This window comes from Nycticebus coucang, chromosome 16 (genome assembly GCF_027406575.1).
Source record: "Nycticebus coucang isolate mNycCou1 chromosome 16, mNycCou1.pri, whole genome shotgun sequence".
NCBI lineage: Eukaryota > Metazoa > Chordata > Mammalia > Primates > Lorisidae > Nycticebus > Nycticebus coucang.
In genome coordinates, this window is record NC_069795.1 from 6,858,581 (window position 1) to 6,873,778 (window position 15,198).

At 48.3% G+C, this 15,198-nt stretch overlaps 1 long non-coding RNA gene across 1 annotated transcript; it reads right to left on the reverse strand.

Annotated features, from left to right (window-relative positions):
• Positions 1-7,891: 7,891 nt before the first annotated feature.
• LOC128567785 (uncharacterized) lies at positions 7,892-14,610 on the reverse strand. The gene is made up of 3 exons (XR_008374930.1): positions 14,518-14,610; positions 13,371-13,731; positions 7,892-9,319 (listed from the first exon to the last, which is right to left on the reverse strand). It is a non-coding gene; the product is annotated as an uncharacterized LOC128567785 (long non-coding RNA).
• Between the last annotated feature and the right edge of the window lie 588 nt (positions 14,611-15,198).

Sequence of the window (15,198 nt, forward strand, 5' to 3'; positions counted from 1 at the left end):
TTGCACAACCGCAGAAGGAAAATTGGGGTCTGGACGGGGGATGTTGCCCCATCCGGAGTTTTCCAGGCTTCTGGCTGCCTGCACACTGCTGGCCTGTTTCCTGTCATAGAGCTGGTGTGATAGCCGGCTCCCCCTGAGGCCTTTATCCCCAATGCCACCCTTGCCAACTGACCTTTGACTGTTTAGTCCAAAGCCAGCTTCAAAAACACAAATACTCTTGGGAAAATATTCAGGGCAAGCCTTATAGATATGGCCCCAGGTCTAAAGCAACCCAGTTTTTGTGGGGTGCCTCCTGGTCCACAGGCTGCCAAGTCGGGTTGTGTCCCATGATTTAACCACTCTGCCTACCACCATAGAAGCATTAATCCTGAAGTCCCAGTGTCCAGGCTTGGACTAGTACCAGTCTGTTGCCTGTTAGGGACCAGCCACATAGCAGGAGGGGCATGGCAGGCGAGCGAGCACCACTTCATCTGTCTTTACAGCCGCTCCTCACGGCTCTATGGAAGCCCGAGCCCCACCTCTTGTCAGACCAGTGCTGGCCTTAGATCCTCACAGGGGCATGAACCCTGCTGCAAACCATGCATTGGGGGATCTGGGCTGTGCCTCCAAATGAGACCCTACGGTGCATCTTAGAATGGGTACAGGCGAAACTCACTAAAGGCAGAATACTAATGTCTATATACAATAACTAAGAAAATGCCATGAAGGCTATGGTGAACAGTTTGATGAGACTATTTCAGATTGTATATGAAACCAGCACATTGTACCCCTTGATTGCACAGATGTACACAGCTATGATTTAACAATAAAAAAACCCATCGTCTCCCCCACTGGAGGCAGCATGGCCCCCACTGAGACTGAGAGAGTAAGGACAGGTGAGGGGCTGCTGAAGGCCCAAGGCAAGCTGAGGGCGCTGGCGCCGGCGACCAGCTCTGTTTAGGCGGCCTCTTTCCTGTTCATCTACAAACACCATTGATTGTGTCTTGAGACCCCATTTTTTTCTCAACCTCAAACATGGCCAAGTCCTGTGCTTACAATGAGATCTTTCTTCAGCTGCAGATGGCACTGGGGTCCAGGCAGATCTTTATCTTGTTCTTTGGACTATGCAATTTTTGATGTGGGAAATGATTTCATTTCCTCCTGGGCTTGTCACCATCTCAGTTCTCTGTCACTCACCCTCTCTCTTCCTGCCCCCCATGGAAGTAAGAGGAAGAGGGGTTTTTGTCACTTCTTTTTACCCTCCTCAGATGCAAAACAGTTGATATTTTAGAATCTTAAAGTGTTAGGGCTTCTCTGGTTGGGATTTCTCTGTCCAAAAGCTTTTTTTGTTCTTCTGGAAACCACTATTTATATAAGACAAAAAAAAAAAATCATATTCGTGGCAAAATTAAAATCCTAGAAGATTAAAGATAAATATTCACTCATAGACTTGAAAAGTGGAATTAATGCTCCATTTATTTCATCAACAAATATTGTTGAGTTCCAGCAGGGTAGGCCAGCACTTAGGCAGCAAGAACTCAGTGGTGGGTGGACAGGGTGGGAGAGTTCTGTGTCTGGGTTTTTTTTTGCAGCACTGGGGCCTCAGCTCCTTGCAGGTGACATGAGGACTAAACAGGCAACCTGCAGCCTGTGGCCATGGCCTAAGGAAAGGGACAGGCTGTGCTGTGGCCTGTCCGATCACCTTGGAGTATCTCAAGTGTTCTTGTTGCCACATTTTTCAAGAGCTATTGACCGACAGGTGGGGAGGCCCTTCAAGAGCCCACACCCTGGTGAGGAGAATGGAAGTCCTGGGGCAGCTTGGCAACAAGAGCCTTTGAGGTCACATGTGAGCTATTCCCAGACAGGTGGAGCAAGCTCTTGGGTTTGGCACAGGTCACCTGCTACAGAGTTCAGGACAAGGAGCAGTGGGAGGAATTCAGGAATTGTGGAAGGTGAGTTGCAGCTCAGGAGAGGAAGCCAATGTGTACTGAGCTGTGTAACACCCTCCTCATTCCCGCCAACGAAGGTGTCCACAGCCTCATCCCTGCGACCTGGGAATATGTTGCTTTATGGGACATACACTCTGCAGATATGATTCAGTTAAGGGTCTTGAGATGGGAGATTATCTTGGGTCATTACATGGGCCCTGCGTGCTGCAAGTGCTCTCACAAGAGACAGGAGAAGGGAGTAAGGAGAGAAGTCCCTCTGACTGCTTCGCAAGGTGCGGGCTGACGCTTTGACATGCGGGAAGGAGCCGTGAGCAAGGACGTAGCTTTGGGTGCTGGGAAAGACAGGGACACAGGTGCCTCTTAAAAACATGGGCTTGCCGTACAGTAAAAAATGACAGAGTGCTTCTTAGATTAGGGTTAATTTTATGGCCAAATGGAGCGCCTGTTGCTTTGAACCCTGTGGTTGACAGTTTATTACACAGGAACAAAGAGGTAGGTTTATAAATTTATATAATGATGGTAATAACTAAAAACAAATAGGAGGAGCCATCACACTTTGACAGTTGAAGGCTTTTTCCCAAGAAGGGAGGCTGCAACTTCCTTTCTCCCCTGCACAGTTGTACAACCATCACCACCATCCATCTCCAGAACCTTTTCATCTTCTCAACCTCAAACTCCATCCCTGTGAAATACCAACTCCCCCTCCCCTGGGCCCTGGCAACCTCCATGCTGTCCCACCCGTCCCTGTGATGGGGATGACACTCAGGACCTCATGTGAGTAGACTCATGTGATGTTTGTTCCGTGGGACTGGTTTATTTGAGATGACATAATGCCCTCAAGGTTTATCTATACTTGGAGTGTTCAGAAGCTTATTCCTTTACAAGGCTGAATAATATTCCATATTGATTATTTATTGGACATTAGGGTGAAAACAGAATTTTTATATGACTAGCTCGAATGTGGACAAGACTTTTTCATTTATGTATCAGGTGATAATATAATAAGTCAGTGTAGAATTTAGAACAAGGACATTTAAGCAAGTCATTGCCCAAGTTCTGTAATCCAGCAGAAAAAATATAGATGATGAAATACAAAAGTAAGTAGGCAAATAGCGTGTGTTTAGGTAATACCAACGATGTAAATAGGAGCGTCATTGCTCCCCTCAGACTTTTCTTTTCTTTTTTTCTTTTTTGCTGTTGTTCTGGAAGAATATTTGGGATATAAAGTCTACATTTCAAAAATAGAATTTATGGGTCTAGTCATCTTAACAGAGAGCATACATGCCAAAACAGCCTCTCTGAGTCATTTCTTGGATTCTAAATGGAATTTGTTTTAAACAGGAGTTTCCTCTTCTTGGAGGTTTGTTTTAAGAAGTTCTAAGAGCAAATAGCCGGGCGTTGTGGCGGGCGCCTGTAGTCCCAGCTGCTCGGGAGGCTGAGGCAAGAGAATCGTGTAAGCCCAAGAGTTAGAGGTTGCTGTGAGCCGTGTGACGCCACGGCACTCTACCCGAGGGCCATAAAGTGAGACTCTGTCGCTACAAAAAAAAAAAAAAAGAAGTTCTAAGAGCAAACAGCAAAGTAACAGAATGCCTGGTGCCACACAGTTCTCTAAGCAGCCCTTCAAAACAGCAGCCCTGATGTCAGGAGCCTGGGCCAGTGGCTCTCCCCTCAGTCAGCAGAACACGCAGGTCTCCATTGTATTGAAGAAAACTCGATGCTGAGGAAGGGGTCAAGGTCAAGGGCTGTGGGGAAGGGGAGTGCAGAGAGGAAACAAAGGACAAAGGATCTAGGGGCTTCTGAAAGACATGCCTATTTTTGGAAAGATATCCCATCCCATAGCACCAAGTTGATTTGACTAATTTTTCTTTAAAATGTTCTGTTTTCACAAAACATCACTAAATTCTGTTATTGATTGTCCTTATCCAGCCCCTGTGCCTGGGGAAGAAAACCTCCCCGGGGAGGATAATCAAGCCCATGTCTACACTCCCACAAACACTGCAGTGAATCGGGATGAGTCCCCGCCTGCGGCTCTGGGTCCTCCGCACCACAGAATCAGGGTGGTGTGGGCCAATGGTGACGCCAACACCGGCTCCTTCTGCTGTGATCAAGTCGATTTGGAGATCAAATAATTAGGAAAACGCTGGGGTAACCGATGACCAATGTATATGTATAGGGCAGGAATCACCAGAACTTTAATGTGTACTGGGACTCTCCAGGACATGGATAGGGGTGACATGTTTTCCAAATGTATTTAACCATCAGATGCTCATCTCAGGGAACATCTCCTTGGAACAGTGTCCTCAGAACACACCTAAGAGAACTCAAATTTGGGTACCTGTTAAATTCAGTAAATCAGTATGGTGCCCAACACATCACAGGCCATCCGTAAAATCTTAAAAGTGTTTCTGAGACCACATATTATGCACACCAATAACCTCAGGCTTTCTTTCCTACCCTGTGCTCAGCCCTTCCCCCTTCTTAAAGCCAGCTTGGTCTTGACCTTCTACTGTAAGGAAAAGAAAGGACAGGAGTGCTGGGGAGGGAGAAACTGGTGGGGGATTTTCCATGGAAAGGTTTGGGAACTACTGTTGGATAAAGAGGGAGACACAAAGCAAGAGAGTATCCTGGGAGAAGGTGCAGAAGTTTTTAGGTGAGAAGAAAAGAATCCCGAAGAACCACCACGTGAGATGCAGAGGGACCCATGGAGCTAGAGGGTGAGCCAGCATCGTGATGGAACGTCCCTGTGGCCTTTTCCAGAGACTTCAGTGGAGGCAATTACTTCTGCTTTATTCTTCAGCTGCTTCCTGGTCTGGTTGGTTTGTTTGTACTTGATTTTGAAGATGCTTGCTCAAATTTTCCTTTTATTTTATTTTTAGAATTGTTTTATTTTTAATTGTTATGGATTCATAATCGTTGTGCATAGTTGTGGGGTACAGGTGATATTGGGATGCCGGCACAAAACGTGCGATGCCCAAGTCAAGGTAACTGGGGTATCCATCACTTTAAGCGTTTATCATATCTTTGTGTTAGGGACATTCCAATTCTACTCTAGTTATTTTGAAATACACAATAAATCATCATTAACTGTAGTCCCCCTGTTGTGCTACCCAACACTGAGTCTTTTCCTTCTAACTGTATTTTTGTCCCCATTAGCCATCCTTTTTTTATCAGTGCCTTTAGCCTCTGGTAACCATCATTCTACTCTGTTTCCACCACATCAATTTTGTTTTTTAGCTACCACATTCTGTTTCCATGAGATCAATTTTGTTTTTTAACTACCACATATGAGTGAGAACATGTGATACTTGTCTTTCTGTGTCACTTACAGTTTCATCTACATTGTTGCAAGTGACAGGATTTCATTCTCTTCTGTGACTGAATGATATTCCATCAGGCACTCTGCCAGGGCTGGCTTCAGGGCGCTGGCGAATCAACCCGACTTACTGCAGGCTTACTGATAATAATAGCAGCTCTTTGCTGTTATTCTTATCACTATCTACCCATCCATCTTCCTGCCTGCTATTCCTAGGACAGGATGCTGGAACTGGGACCATGGAGAAGGGCTTCTCATGTTGAATGAGGACAGTTCACTGCTCCCCTTGGCTGAGATGATATGCCACCCAAAGACCCCATGTCTCTAAACCATAGGGAAGAACTGTCCAAGGAAACCCACACCCAAACAATCCAAGGAATTCCCCTTTCCAGGGTCTTAAACAGCAAGGGAAAGATTAGTTTCTAGTGGGTGAACCTGACTGCAGGGGTTAGAGTAGGCCCCGCCCCCCCTTTCCACTGCTAAGTGGCATCCAACCAGGTCTCTTTGCCCAACTTTAACAAATTAGATCAGTGCCGTTTCCTGCTTATACTTTCTCCTCAAAGCCTCTCTGCAGTTGACTTCAAGTCCTGTTTTGAAATCACTCCCCAAAGTGCAAAAGGAATTGTTTTCCGCCTTCTTTCTTCAAGAGGCTGACAAATCTAGGCTCTGATAAGCAGGATTGATGATTAAACCTAACTGGCTGGCTGCTGGGGGAGCTTTGATTTGCTCTAGCAAAGGCTCTTGGAGCTTGGTTGAAAACCAGAATCTGTTTGTGTATTTTTGTTTGTCTTTGGCTCTTCTGCTAAAGATATTGATTTAAGTCTCAAAAGCACTGAGATTTGCCAGAAGGCTCTGCAGATTGAGATGACCCACAGAGGGTGCGGATGAAAAAGTGGTGACTGGGTGATGGTGACAGCCAAGGCCACTTTGGGAAGTGGTTTGTATATGATGCAGCTTTGGATATTTTAGCTTCTCAATCTTAAAATTAGAATAGAAAATGAAACCCCAAATGGAAGGGGCGCAGGAAGGGAAGAGGCACATTCTAGTGACCCAGTGTGGCTGATAATCTCTCCACGGTCAGTTCTACTTTTCGATTTGGGTCAATGTCGGTCTCTGGGCCAGGTGGAATGGCCAGCGGTGCAGTCCCCATGTCCTCTGCTTCACAGAGTTACCTGGTGCCAGGCAGGTGGTGCAGCTGCAAGACGTACTCGGGAGCTTTTGGAATCACTTTTGGGGCCCATCCACCCAGACAGGCTGACTCCACCAGCATGCATGCTTTTCAAATAAAAATCCTAACTTCCTTTAGAATGTGGCTGGCGAAAAACATCAACCTGTGCAGAAAAATTTCATCATGAAAACCAGAGTTCCCACGTCCTGCCCCCTCCGCCCAGGGCTGGCTCCGCAGAAATAACCATTTTTAGTTACGTCTGTTTCAGTCTTGGTGGCAATCTCTCCTGGTGGCTAAATGATGTGTGTATGCCACTTCAGAAATACCCCTTTTTGGTATCTTTGGCAGACTTTCTGCCATGAGAAATGAGGATTTGTTCTACCCTCCCTCCTGCTAATATAGTTCTTATGCTATTTTGGTTTCTTAGCTGGTTGTTTTGTAAGTTCAAATAATAAACCTTTATTTGAAGCTTCTTAAACAGTGTCTTTTAGGCCTTCAAGTTGAAAAACAATGATACTGCCCACGGCCTACCCCTCCCCGCACTGGAGGCAGGCAGCCCTCACTGCTCCCCTCTCTAGAAGCCAGACATTCCCCCGACCCCCTGACCCAGAGAAGCTGATTTAGGCCCAGTTACACACAACACTACTTAGCTTCAGAATAGCTGGCCATTGGCATTGGAAAGGCCTGGAATATGCCTTTTTAGCAGATGACGGTGGTGCATGTGTTCTGAGAATGCCTTCAATTTCATAAGAAGGGACATGAAATGGCACTTCTAGTCTTTGCAATGACAGCATGAACACAGGAAGCTAAAACGGGGTGCCAGTTTTGCAGCCAGGCCTATGAAATGGGTATATAACATAGGAAAGGTGGGAGACGGCACCGGAGGCTAGAATTCATTCATTCAGCAAATACTGACTGAGCACGGGGCCTTACTGTGGGTCACCCCCATGACCTTTTTATTGTAGTTTTTGCCGCCCCCTCCAAGTGCTTTCACGTATTTCTCACTCTAGGAGTTCTTATCCAGTGCATTGCTTCAAGGAGAGAAAGTCCGCACAAATAGTGCAGCAGGCCACAGCCTGTCCAGGGGGAGGCTCGTGAGCAAGGAAAGAAGCCAAAAACAGGGGAGACATTCGGTTTCTTTCTTCCTGACTTTCATATACACAGAAAGACAAAGCCGAGTTAGCTCTGTTTTAAGTTCTTTGTGTTTGTTTGATAAGGTGGACTCCCCTGCCTCCCTCCCTCCCTCCCTCTCTCCTCCCTCTTTCCTTCTCCCTCTCGTCTTCCTTTCTCCCTCCCTCCTTCCTTCTCTCTCTTCTCTTTGTCTTCATCTTTTATCAATCCTTATTTCTAACTAAAAGATCCATTAAACAAAAGCATACATTTCAACAGTTTTACAGGCACCCTTTGATTAACTCAGAAAAATAACTAGATCTACCCAGATCATCATTTTCTGAGGTGCATACAATTTATTGTGGAAAAAGATGGGGCAAAGGGCAGTACTGACTGTGGGCCGTTATTAACCAGCAATATCTCATTTAATTTTTACAACCCGCCTGCCAGTGAGGTGCTGTGACTGTTGTCTGTTCGGAGCCGGGTACACAAGTCTAGACATGGTTAATCAACCGGAGGTTGTTCAGTGGGCAGATGGCAGGGGCAGATCTGAACTCCCGAACTCTCCATACCAGCTACCATTGATTTTTTTTTTTTTTTGAGACAGAGTCTCACTATGTCACCCTCAGTAGAGTGCCGTGGTATCACAGCTCACAGCAACCTCAAACTCTTGGGCTTATGCGATTCTCTTGCCTCAGCCTCCAAAGTAGCTGGGACTACAGGTGCCTGCCACAACACTCACTATTTTTTGGTTTTAGTTGTCATTGTTGTTTGGCAGGCCCAGGCTGGATTTGAACCTGCTAGCTCTGGTGTGTGTGGCTGGCACCTTAGCCGTTGAGCTTTAGGCACTGAGCCCCAGCTGCCATTGATTAAAAATACCCAGTTCGCATCTTCTAACAAGAACCCTGAGATAGACTTGGTTATGCAAAATCTGTGTTACATTGTGCCAATCAAGAACCCACCTAAGTCATGACACATAGCGTTTTATTTAAATAACTTATCCTCAATACAATTCACCCAGTTAAGCTGTGTCCTTGAAAACGACAAATATGCCCCAAGTTCATGCCTAGTACTGAAAATGTCCACAGCAGCTTTGAGAATGGTTTTAGTTAAAAACTAGCTGGGCATGGTGGGTGGCACCTATAGTCCCAGCTACTTGGAAGGCTGAGGCAAGAGGATCGCTTTGAGCCCAAGAGTTTGAAGTTGCTGTGAGCTATGACAAGACAGCGCTCTAAAGGCACTCTAAAGGTGACAGAGTGAGAATCTTGTGCTAAAAAAAAAAAAAAAACCCAAAAACAAATAGATAAGATTTCTCATGGAATGCTCAGAGCGAAGTTCTGGCTCCTCTGCCGTCATTGTATAGGTCACGTTTCTTAAAGCTGCTTGTCTTGCTGTGTCTTTTTGGCTTAAGGTTTTAAAAATCTTTTTAATCTCTGAGAACAAAAGGTGAGTGCATGTCTCTCCCTGGTTCACAGTACGTGCTCGGACGATCACTGAGACAGACACAGGCAGCTTGCTGGAGCGATGGGTGAGGAAGCCCATCTGGTTGGTACTGCTTTGCGCTGGACAGTTACTCTTAAACTTCTTCCTAGATGTTCGGATCTAGGGAGCCACGGGTCAGAGAAAGCAGCCTCTGTGGAGTCATGTTCTTTCCTACGGCGTGACACTGAACTGAGAAAGGTTTTCTACTTCCAAAGGCCAAGCGTTCTGGAGCCACGTGGTGCCAGGTCCCTTGGAGGAATGCTTGCGTCCTCATAGGGGTTCAAATATGTGGTGGAGATTCAGCTCAGGGGCAGCCTTCTGTGAAAAAAATGTAGGTCTTTAAAATTCTTTCATCTGAGAAAATTTTCCTCTTTTCATGTCATTAGCATAACAGCAGTCCTCCCCCCATCCCCCACCAGGTCCTTATAGTGTGTGAACTTTCGGGTAGGGGAAGGGTCACCCAGGGAGGCACTGCAGATCTGCCTGGGAGCGTGGCGAGGGGAAATGGACCCCTCCTGTAAGTGAGAACGAACTATCTGCTCCCTGCGTCCCAGCCAGACCTCTGCTCCTGTCTCCACCAGAACAGGAATGAGGGGTGGCCACCCCTCCATACTGCTGCCTTTCAGAAGCGCTGCCATGCAGCTCTCTGGTGACAATGAAGGGGACATCAAGCTTCCAGCCTCCGTACGCCCTCTCATCCTCCTTCCTTAACCCTGTAGCACCTGGCAGGCTGGTCCTGGATGTCACCTGAGTTGACCTTCCCCGAGAGACGAGCAGGCTTGCTGACTGGGTTATTTGGGTCACAGAGTTCCAGAATCTCGGATGCACCTTGTGCCTCTGGGTGAGCCTCCTTCGTCTGTAGCAGGAGCTCAGGGCACCACCTCACCAGGTGTGGGTGGCTTCATCAGTTAATGTCCCCGCGGTCCTTTGGAGGCACAGGGCACTCTGTAGAAACTGCTTCTCATCGTGCTGTGGTGACAGGACCGCATGCTGGCCGTCCTGGGAGGGTGTGGGCTCCCATGTTCTCTCTCCCTCATTTTCAGGGAAACCTCATAGGCTCGAGGAAGTGAGAGCCGCCTCTCTCAAAGTAGATAAAACCTGCTGAGGGAGAATTCTGTGTATGTGGTGTGTCGGGTTCGGGTAAGTGGGGCGTGGGAGGGGTGTGCGCAGTGGGTGTATGTGTCATATGTTTGTGTTTGGATGGTGTGTGGGGTGTGTGGTCTATCTGGTGTGTAGTATGTGCTATGTTTTTTGTGTGTAGTATGTGTTGTATACGTTCTGTGTATGGGGTACATGCTGTGAGTGGTGTGTGGTGTGTGAAGTGTGGTGTGTGGCATGTGGTTTGTGTGGTGTGTGTGGTGTATGGTGTATGTGGTGTGAGGTGTGTGCGGTGTGTGTGGTGTGTGTGGTGTGTGTGGTGTGTGTGGAGTGTGGTGTGTGTGGTATGTGGTATGTGTGGTGTGTGGTGTATGTGGTGTATGTGGTGTATGTGGTGTGAGGTGTGTGTGGTATGTGTGGTGTGTGTGGTGTATGGTGTGTGTGGTGTGTGTGGTGTGTGTGATGTGTGGTGTGTGTGGTGTGTGTGGTATGTGGTGTGTGTGGTATGTGGTGTGTGTGGTGTGTGGTGTGTGTGGTATATGGTGTATGTGGTGTGTGTGGTATGTGGTGTGTGTGGTGTGTGGTGTGTGTGGTGTGTGTGGTATATGGTGTATGTGGTGTGTGTGGTATGTGGTGTGTGTGGTGTGTGGTGTGTGTGGTGTGTGGTGTATGTGGTGTGTGTGGTGTGTGTGGTGTGTGTAGTATATGGTGTGTATGGTGTGTGGTGTATGTGGTGTGTGTGGTGTGTGTGGTATATGGTGTGTATGGTGTGTGTGGTGTGTGTGGTATATGGTGTGTGTGGTATATGGTGTGTATGGTGTGTGTGGTATATGGTGTGTGTGGTGTGTGTGGTATATGGTGTGTGTGGTGTGTGTGGTATGTGGTGTGTGTGGTGTGTGGTGTGTGTGGTGTGTGGTGTGTGTGGTGTGTGCGGTGTGTGTGGTATGTGGTATGTGTGGTGTGTGTTGTGTGTGGTCTGTGTGGTGTGTGTGGTGTGTGGTGTCTGTGGTGTGTGTGGTCTGAGGTGTTGTGTGTGCAGTGTGTGTGGTGTGTGGTGTATGTGGTGTGTGTGGTGTATGTGGTGTGTGTGGTGTGAGGTGTGTGGGGTGTGTGTGTTGTGTGTTGTGTGTGTGGTATATGGTGTGTGCAGTGTGTGTGGTATATGGTATGTGTGGTGTGTGTGGTATATGGTGTGTGTGTTGTGTGCGGTGTGTGTGGTATGTGGTATGTGTGGTGTGTGTGTTGTGTGTTGTGTGTGGTCTGTGTGGTATGTGTGGTGTGAGGTGTATGGTGTGTGCAGTGTGTGTGGTATATGGTGTGTGTGGTGTGTGTGGCATATGGTGTGTGTGGTGTGTGCTGTGTGGTATGTGGTATGTGTGGTGTGTGGTGTGTGTGGTGTGTGTTGTGTGTGGTGTGTGTTGTGTGTGGTCTGTGTGGTATGTGTGGTGTGAGGTGTATGGTGTGTGCAGTGTGTGTGGTATATGGTGTGTGTGGTGTGTGTGGCATATGGTGTGTGTGGTGTGTGCGTTGTGTGTGGTATGTGGTATGTGTGGTGTGTGTTGTGTGTGGTCTGTGTGGTATGTGTGGTGTGAGGTGTATGGTGCAGTGTGTGTGGTTGTGGTGTATGTGGTGTGTGTGGTGTGAGGTGTGTGGGGTGTGTGTTGTGTGTGTGGTATATGGTGTGTGCGGTGTGTGTGGTATATGGTGTGTGTGGTGTGTCTGGTATATGGTGTGTGTGGTGTGTGTGGTATATGGTGTGTGGTGTGTGTTGTGTGTGTGGTATATGGTGTGTGCGGTGTGCGTGGTATATGGTGTGTGCGGTATGTGGTATATGGTGTGTGTGGTGTGTGCGGTGTGTGTGGTATATGGTGTGTGTGGTGTGTGCGGTGTGTGTGGTATATGGTGTGTGTGGTGTGTGTTGTGTGTGTGGTATGTGGTGTGTGCGGTGTGCGTGGTATATGGTGTGTGCGGTGTGTGTGGTATATGGTGTGTGTGGTGTGTGCGGTGTGTGCGGTGTGTGTGGTATATGGTGTGTGTGGTGTGTGTTGTGTGTGTGGTATATGGTGTGTGCGGTGTGCGTGGTATATGGTGTGTGCGGTATGTGTGGTATATGGTGTGTGTGCTGTGTGCCGTCCCAGGCAGTAGAATGTACCTGGCAGCAGTTGCAGACCGGCCGGCTGGGGCAGGAGCCCCATGGGGTGGGAGGGCAGCACGGTGGTGACCTCCTGTTCCGAGCAGCCACCTCCACTCCTGCTCCGGGGCCTGCTGCCAGGGCTGCGCTGCCCACGCCACATCAGTCAAGCCAACACGAAAGGAATTCACGTCGGACTGACAGGGATTGAAAATTCTTTTTCTTCCCCCCCCAACCTGGTGCTGAAACAGCCCCCAGTTGCTTCTCTTCCTCTTTGTTGGGATTGCTCCAAATCTGTCCAGTTTCTGGCTCCCCTTCCCCACCCTGCGGCCTCAGAACTGGTGGGTCTGCCAGGTGTCCCTTGCTGGCTGCTGTCACTCATCCTGATGCCCCAGATGCTGCCCCCACAGGTGGTGCCTCTGAATTCTGCCGAATGGAGCCTGGGCAAGGGTGAGGCTGGTTGCTCTGCAGGTTAGGGAAACCGAGGACACAGGGCAGGAGATGACTGAACCTTGTCACTCTTCGCACAGCATGGATGAGGTAGCTGAAGAGTGACAAGCTGGTGTCACTCCACTTCCTTCCAGCAGCCAAGGAAGACCCCGTTCTCTAGGGCTATAGACACATAGGGTATTTCCCATCCAAGATCCAGGGGAGGGGAGGTCAGGAGGGGTGAAGTGCCCAGGACAGCAGTCCAGGGGACACAGGCTGCACCAGGAAGGACATTGAAGAAAGGCCCTTCATGTGGAAAATTAGCCCTTCCGCCCCAGCCAGCAGCCCTGTCCCCACCCTCTTCAAAACACCTTGGCTGGGGGCAGAGGAAAGGGTTTGTCCTTGACACCAGTAAGAGAAAAAACAGGCTGAGGCTTCTTAAAAAAAAATTGAGGTATAATTCACATGCCATAAAATTCACCAATTCAGTGGTTTAGATATATTCCCAGGTCCATGCAACCATCACCACTATCTAATGTAGAACATTTCCATCCCACCAAAAAGAATCCTGTACCCATCAGCAGTCAATCCCATGTGTCCCTCTCCGCCCAGCCTCTGGCAGCCACCCCCCAGCTTCGATTTCTCAGGGCCGCTTTACATAGAAATGGAATCACGCATGATGTGGGCTTTGCAACTGGCTTCCTCTCTTACCACTATCTTTCCAAGGTTGGTCCACGCAGTAACACGTCAGGCCTTTGTTCCTCTTCATGGCTGGATAATATTTCACCCTACAGCCAGACCACATTTTATTTCCCTACTCATCAGTTAGATGACTGCTATTCTTGCTTTTGGGGGACCACATAGCTTTTCACTCCTGAGGGCCAGGGCTCTGCTTTCCACTGTTTTGGAATCTTCCAGTAGACCTGATGCAACATGCCGAGGGTTTCCTTGCTGAGCAAAATCAAAGGGTACCCGACTGGGCATGGACATCTGAGTTACGATGCTTGGCTCTGCCACGGGCCATGTGGACTTTCAGCTGCCCTTTCACCACACCTGGCATCAGTTTCTTTCTCTGTAAAATGAAAGGCCAGATGGTCTCTAACATCTCTACCTGTCCTCACACTTTAAGATGTTTCAGCAAAGCAGTTAATAAGCAGCCTCTGTTACCTTTCTGAAAGAGGCAGAGAGAAGCAAGCAGCGGCTGGCATGGTTAGGGGCTCCTGTTACTGGATCAATCTACATAAGGCACTCATAACAGATTTCCCAAACCACAAAAATCAACATTGGGTGACAGGGAAGGAATGACAGGCCAAAGTAAAAAGAAGAAATGTTAACAAGGATGGTAGTAAAGGCTGGCATTTTCCTCCAAAATCTAACAACAGCTACTGGCTGGCAAGGGGCAAAGAGCGGGAGCGGTAAGAGTCAGGGTCGGGCAGGTGATGTGACTGGACAGTGATATTTATAAAAGGGCTTGGGTTGATTCCAAATAAATCTCATGATGAGTCACAATTATTGCTGCCGAAATAGCCAATGTGATTTTAGGTTATATGAATAGGGTTATAGTGGGTGGAACAGGGGAGGTGAGACAGCCTGTGGTGTGGCTGCTGCAGTCTGAGGGTGGCCACTGACAGAGCAAGCCTGAAGCAGGATGGATTAGAGCAGAGGTTCCCAACCTGTGGGTCGTGACCCACAGGAACTGTATTAAAGGGCCACAGCATCAGGAAGGTTGAGAACCACTGGATTAGAGCTGTCCACACCGTGATTTGGTCTAAGGAGGAGCTCAGAGTTTCAGCATATAGAGGATGAGCTAGTCAGAGCTGTGCACAAACTCAAGGAACATCCCGAGAAAGGGACTCACCTTCAGCCATGGGGACTTGGAGGGTGGCTGGAATCTGAGATGGTCAACTGTTACCCCAGACAAGAAAGCACTTTATGCCCCTCCCCCCCCAACAACAACAACAAAAGGTCACAGGAAATGAAAAACACTCCTGACGAAGAGACGGGCACCACTAGGGAAGGGTTCAAGTTTAGGAGATGGGATGGGGCAGAGAGATGGGGAGGGACCAAAGTGCAGAGGAGTCCCAGGCTCTGGAGTCAGCTTTCACTGGGTCCTGCCAGCCACAGATAGGTGCCCGGGCTGGGAGTTTAGACTTTATACAGCAACAGGTGGTTCTCTTTACTACTGGAAACTCCCAGAGTAAATTTCCTGCTGAGGCAATTATGTGTTACTCTGAGGCAATCATCTGTCTCCCAATCCATCTAAGCCCTCATCTGAATCAGATAGGGTGATTCATGGCAAGGTGAAGTCACTTTGAAAACTGGTTTCTTCCCGAAACACCAGCCTGGTGCCCTGGTGACCAGCCCCGTACAGGTCTGGTGTAGGATTGGGTGGCGGGGTTGTCTTTTGCATACTAAGAACTTTAAGAGCGGAGGAGGGACTTACAGAATCGCCCAATTTAGCACAATTGGCCTCTTATCACCAAAATATCCTTAGGCTTCCTTCTGTAGGCTGAGTTTGTGGCCAGTGGGTCAGATGCCC